The following is a 7,112-nucleotide window of genomic DNA, read 5'->3' as shown; positions in this document are numbered from 1 at the left end:
GAAGTGCCTGGGCGGTGCCTGGGCTGCTCGCCGAGCAGCGCCCGGGCTGCGCGCCAATGCTCAATTCGCCGAGCGACTGCCGGGGGTCCCCGAGACACGATTTTTGCCTGAAATTGATCATGTTTTAACCTGCACACGCACATAAACTCCAAACAACATTAGTCCAAGGGCTAAATTGACCCGCCAATCGCTTATTTGAGCAAACGCTTCGTTTGGTGCAACTTTTCACGGATCAATTAGCTTCAAAAGATAACGGAATTATAATATGCATGCCATTTTGGCCGTATTTGCCTAAATTGATCATAAAACGAGCCTAAACAACGAAAAGTAAATAAAACATTTCCAATTTCTAACTAACTCACACAAAAGCATTTAAATGCGAGAATTGCTCGCTTATTAACAATATAACGCTAAAACCCGTCCTAAAACCGTACCCAAAGATAGGGGTTTTTGACCCCTATCAGCCGCCATACGTACATATGCCTTGTCTCTTCTATCCTCCACTTGATCAAGACTTTCTTTCAATCTCTAACTGTTTTCATCCTCGCAATAGAATGCAACTCTGTCACTTGGAACCAATATCTCGACTGGGATTACAGCTTCCACGCCATGAGAGAGGACGAATGGGGTTTCGCCTGTGGCCATTCGAGGAGTAGTACGATACGCCCATAAGACGCTTGTTAACTGATCCACCCATTTCTTATCATGCTCACCCAGTCTTTTCTTTATTCCCTTTACGATTGTCCGATTCGTGACTTCGGTCATACCGTTGGATTGTGGGTAATATACGGAGGTGAGTCTGTTCAGAATGCCCAATTTTTCACAGAAAGCTTTGAACTCACCACAGTTGAATTGCGTTCCATTATCAGTGATGATCGTGTGTGGAACTCCGTATCTTCCCACAATATTATCTTTGACGAACTCCACCATTCGTTCAGCATTGATGGAAGAGACAGCTTCAGCCTCTACCCATTTAGTGAAATGGTCTACTGCCACCACCACGTACTTCCTCTGTCTATGAGTAGGAGGAAATGGTCCAACAATGTCAATTCCCCAGACAGCAAAGGTTCGACCTTCGATGATGGGCTTCTAGAGATGTTTGGCGGTATGAGATTCATTTGCATGAATCTGACAACTATGGCAGGATTCCACCAGTTTCTGTGCATCAAGTTCCGTTGTGGGCCAATAAAATCCTGCTAACCTAGACTTCTTCAAGATGGAAGCGGATGCCTCATGGGCTCCACATGCTCCTTCGTGCAACTCCTTGAGAACCTATTGTCCCTCTTCTGGCAAAATGCATTTTAACCAAGGGTGGCTAAAAGATTTTCTGTAGAGGCAATCATTTATTATAGAGAAATAGGCCGCTTTCCTGACTATCCGCCGAGCTTCCTCCTTGTCCCTAGGTAGTGCTCCATCTAACAGATACTGGCGGATTGCCGACCTCCAATCACTTTCTATTGTCGTGAGTAGGGATACTTCCTCTGAGGTGAAGGCAGGAGCTGCTTTAACTTCGAATGGACATTGTGGATCCGCCCAGTTCTCCTTACTGGAAGCCATTTTAGCTAGATGATCCGCTTCAGTGTTTGATCCGCGGGGCACATGGATCAATTCCCATTTAGTTTCTTTGGCTTCAAGGTGATCCAGCAATTTTTTAACTTCAGCAACGTATTTGGCCAAAACATCATCCTTTACCTCGTAATTTTTGATCACTTGGTTGACCATCAACTTGGAGTCACTATAGATCATGATCCGCTCGGGAGTGATTTCTTTCAACAGGCGCAGTCCCAATATTAAGGCCTCGTACTCCGCTGCATTGTTGGTTGTAATAAAATCTAATTTTGCTGCGTACCGTAGTTTTATATATTGGGGACCTGTGATTACGATGCCTATACCAGCTCCTTCTGCCGAGGAGGCTCCATCTGTATACATTGTCCATTCCTCGACTTGAGATTTAGGGAGATTCATCCCTTCTTCAGTGAATATTCATTCACAAAGTCTGCCAAGACTTGACTCTTTAAGGCTGCCTTCTCTCGTATCGTACATCAAATTCTCCAAGGCGGATTGCCCACTCCATCAATCTCCCTGAAGTTTCCGGCTTTTGCAATACCTTCCTCATTGGTATATTCGTTCGAACTATGACAGTATGAGCCTAGAAGTAAGGCCTAAGGCGGATTGCTGTGGTGACAACGGCCAATGCCATTTTATCAAGCTTGGAATATCTGGTTTCAGTATCCTTTAATACTTTACTTACATAATAGATTGGATACTGCTGGCCATCCTCTTCCCTTATCATGACCGTGCAAACAGCCTTATCTGTAACCGAGACATACATGTAAAGATTCTCACCTTTAAAGGGTCGGCTCATCAAGGGCGGTTCTGTGAGAAACCGTTTGATTCCCTCGAAGGCTTTTTCGCAATCCTCGTTCCATTCAAACGCCTTTTGCTTCTTGATCACCTCATAAAAGGGCTAACATCTACGGGCCGAACATGAGATAAACCTGCCCAAGGCTATGATCCGTCCGTTAAGACGTTGCACTTCCCTGATATTTCGTGGCGCTTGCATCTCCAGAACGGCCTTGAACTTGTCAGAATTTGGGCTCACTCCTTTATGGCTAATCATGAATCCTAAGAACTTTCCATACGTTGCACCAAAAGTACATTTTTCTGGGTTCAGTTTGATATTGTGACGTCGGAGTACGCCCAGTACCTCCCTTACATCATCTGCATGCTTTTCCACAGTGGTACTCTTGATGATCATATCATCTACATAGACAGAGTAGTTATCACATTTGCTTTCCGTGAATATTTTATTCATCATCTGTTGATAGGTTGCACCTGCGTTCTTAAGCCCAAAGGGCATGACTTTGAAGCAATAAGTGGCTTGGTGAGTCACGAATGAAGTTTTGATTCTATCTGAAGGCTCCATTGGGATTTGGTGATAACTTGACTTTACGTCAGTGAAAGAGTACATGGCGTGTCCTGCGGTTCCATCTACGAGGATGCCAATACACGGCAAAGGGTAGTTGTCTTTGGGACAAGCTTTGTTGAGATCTGTAAAGTCAATACACATGCGGTATGATCCACCCGCTTTCTTGACTAGAACCACATTTGGAATACCGCTGGAGCTTGGTGATTTCTTCTTCTATCACCTTCTGCCTTTCAAGACCATGGTTTCTTCATTTTTGGAATACCGGAACCGCGTCTTTGTCGATGTTGAGTTTGTGAGTGATCACATCTGGACTAATCCCGGGGAGGATCTCATCTTTCCATGCAAAGACGTCTTCTGCCTCATGGAGAACCTTGGTGATTGCTTCTTTAATTTCTCCCTTGAGCCCTTTAGCCATTCGTACCTATTTTTCATCCGCCATGAGGTACATCTCTATTTCGCCCAAGGCCATTGTGACGAGTTCTTCCTCCTCCTCGTCTTTAGACTAGGGCGGATCATTAAAGATGCCGAATACGTATCCTGAACTACCTTTTGGCTTCCTCTGATCATTACACCTCCCTTGGCCGTGGGGATATAAAGAGTTAAGTGGCGTATGGAGATAAGGGTTGCTGCTTCGGAGATAAAGGGTCGCCCAAGGATAATATTATAAGCTAACTGGCCGTCCAGGATAGAAAATTTCAAATCGCCTTTCCAGACTTGATCTTCATCTGTTAACTCACAATCTAGTGTTACCTGGCCTTTTGTTTGGATGGTATGTCCTGTCACTCCCAAGATGTCCACTACGGTGGTTTCCACTTGGATTGGGTCGACCATAAGCTTGGCAAATGCTCCCCTTGTGATGACATTGCACGAACTCCCGGTATCGATCATCACTCTTTTCATCTCCCAGCCTTCTACCATCATAGTAATGACCAAGGCATCCGTATAAGGAGAGATATCTGGGCCAACAAATGCAAAAGGGCGATTAAGTGATGCCTTGTCAAGAGCAGTGGTTCTTGCCTTTTTCAGTACAGGTTGGTACCCAGGTCCGCCTGCTATGACATTGATGGTCCCTTTTCCTTTCTTCTTCGGATCATCTCTGGATCTATCACCATCTCCCTTCTTGCCATCATTTTGGACGAACTGGTCCAATTTGCCTTTCTCGATGAGACGTTCTATTTCTCTAGCTAACTCCCAACATGCGTCTGTGTCATGGCCATTTTTCCTGCGATATTTGCAATAATTTTTGGGATTTTTCCCACTGTTAGTGTACTCTCCCCCTTTTGGTTCGGGGTATGAAATGCTCTGTTTGTGCTGGCTGTTCTCTAACCACATTAGCACTTCGCTTTTAGAGGCATTAAGATGTGTGAAGGACGTGACAAATGCCGATTTGTTCTTAGAGCCCCTCCGCCGGTTTCTGGAGGAGGAATCCTGGTGCTTGTCTTTTTCCTTATCTCGGTGGCGAGATTCGCCTTTGTCCTTTCTAGGCGGAGATAGTGATTCTCGGCGAATGTCGTCTACCTCCATAAAGTCCTTGCAACTTTCGATTAATTCTGCCATATCTCGGGGCTTTTTTCGAATTAAATCTTCTTGCAAGCTTTTACATGTGGTGTTTTTTGCTAGAGCTTCCATCGCCATGGAGACATCTACATCGACAATTCGTATGCACAATTTGTTGAAATTGTCTACATACTCTCGAAGGGGTTCGTTCGCCTTCTGCTTCAATTCGAAAAGCTTTCGTGATTTGACCACTGGAGGAATACATCCGGCGAATTTCGCACAAAACTCCCGACTCAATTGATCCCAGCTATCAATAGATCCTGGAGGTAAAGATTGGAACCAATCATAAGCGGGACCTCCTAAGGTGGTAATAAACATCCGGCATAAGACAGCCTCACTAGCACGGTTAAGGCTGAGCAACATCCGGTACTTTCTTGCATGGGCCTCCGGGTTGTCCGCACCTATGTAAAGGGGTATATTAGGTATTTTAAAATGCCTCTCCGTTTCCTCAGCTTTGATCCACGCTGTAAAAGGCGAATCACGATTGGCGAACGGATTATGCCGGGCATCCTCTTCATTAATGCGGAGCACCGCAGCTCTAACTCGATCATCAAAATTCTCTGGACCCGCCCTGGGGCGTCCTCGTCGTGGCGATCGACTCGGAGGTCTCCTACGGGGAGATGTACTTGGAGAAGATGAAGAGTTGGAACCAGATGACGGATCTGATGGTGAACGTCCACCTCCACCACCGTGTCCGCCTCCGCCTTGTCCGCCACCATCTTGGCCTCCACCACATTGGCCATTATTGCCTCCGTGGTCTCCTGAAGGAGGGTGCCTATCCTCTCCTTGGTGTGGCGGTGGTCTAGCTGAACGTGGCGTCTCTACTGGCCTCTTACTTTGTCTACGACCAGTAGATGGGGGTGATCTACCCCTACGGGTGGATTTTGGTCTCCTGGGAGAAGGTGATTTCGACCGCCTACTTTTCTCTTTTCGACGCTTTTTGTGTCTTCGACCTTCCGATCCGCCCTCAGGGAGACTCGACCGTGGGTGGCTTGGATTAACTGATCTGCCCAGATTCATCCTTTGACTTCCACCTGCTTCATCAGAAAATAATTGCCGATTGAGTGGCGGGTTAATACCAGCTACGGTAGTAGTCACCATGGAATCCGTGGGTTGTACTTGGAAGAACGAAGAATCATGGGCGCCAGATCCAACAATGGCTTGTTGCCATTGAGATGACGTAGGGTTCGTGCGCCGAAGCTCTGGTACTATCATGAACGACCTTAGGCGTCTCTCCATATCAGGACCAAACGCTCTTCCTATGGCTCCCGCACATGTCTCAACGAATGCATCTGGCGACAGACTCCTTCCGTCCTGAGTTGCTGGAGTACTCCTATCAACACGCCCAACGCTTGATTCAGGTTGGCTTGAGGGTGTTACCAAGGGCGTTTCAACCCCTGTGGAGGGGTTCTGTTCTCTATTTGTCATATCTTTTCTAATGTGAATGGAAATCCTTTATTTGATTACGGGCTCCACGCTCACCGCACCAATTGATGACACGTGGAGAATTTCCAATGAACTTCTGTCTCTATGGGGGCGTCGTTGGGTTCGACGGGGGGAAGCTCCAATGCCAAAGTCAGTAAAGAAAAACAAGAGAGCCAACTGAATTGACAAAGGGTAAGTGAATGTGTACCTTGATAGCCTGAGACATAGGCTATATATAGTCATGAAGTTGTAACTTTCAGTAACTAGAAAGTCTCCATTAATGTCCCATTAATGGCGGTTACTGGTTACCTTTAAGTTGGCGGTTAGCTAATTGATAGCTCATTAATGATCTTTATTGCCGGATCGGCCCTGCCGTTCTAATGGCGGATTGAGCGCTTATGGAGATTCGCCTCACAGGTTCGTCCGCGGATCTCTTTTGGTGAGTCCTTGGTGATCCGCCCGTCGGATCTCTTTGTTACAATACGCCGCGGTATTCCCGTATCAGGTGATCAACACGTCGCACTTTTAGGCGAATATCTCTTTTGATCCTTGGGATAATATCACAATGTTATCAGAGCACTGAGCTTTTGATCCACAAATTGCCATTCCAGCGGCTTGTTCGTGAAATTGCTCATGGTTATAAGGTCAATAATCAATTTTTTTTTGTTATGAATAGCTAATAAAGTGGGGGAAACTTGTTGGTGATGAGTATGTTGCTATGTTTTTGTTGGTTTATGGCAGAATGATTTGAGGTTCCAGAGCCATACGGTAATTGCTTTAATATGAGTATGTTCATATTTTTTTATGTTCTTTAGAAGTTTTTGTGTTGAGTAATATCTTACAAGGTATTACTTTATATTAAATTAAGGCTTATAAAAGCATTTAGTTTGTAGTAAGTAAGGCTACTTCATATAATTTATGTAACATGGTAAAATGAATTGATGTTTTGTATTGTAGGCACGCAGTATTATAATTTCGATACATGGTTTCTCTAGAGTTGTGTTTGAAGTCTTGAAGACAGCCACTCAGAATAAAATAATTTTTCTAGTGTTCTGTACATGCTCTTTCTTTTATGGGAACATTCTATCATTCTTGACTACGAATTATGTATAATTTAAATCTGAGTTATTGGCATTTCATATCAATGCTCATGGAGATTTAACCTTCTTTAGTGCTTGATGTTACCTAAGTTAAAACTAGT

Source organism: Euphorbia lathyris, chromosome 6, assembly GCF_963576675.1.
Source record: "Euphorbia lathyris chromosome 6, ddEupLath1.1, whole genome shotgun sequence".
NCBI classification, from domain to species: Eukaryota; Viridiplantae; Streptophyta; class Magnoliopsida; order Malpighiales; family Euphorbiaceae; genus Euphorbia; species Euphorbia lathyris.
Note: the sequence above shows the minus strand (reverse complement) of the source record.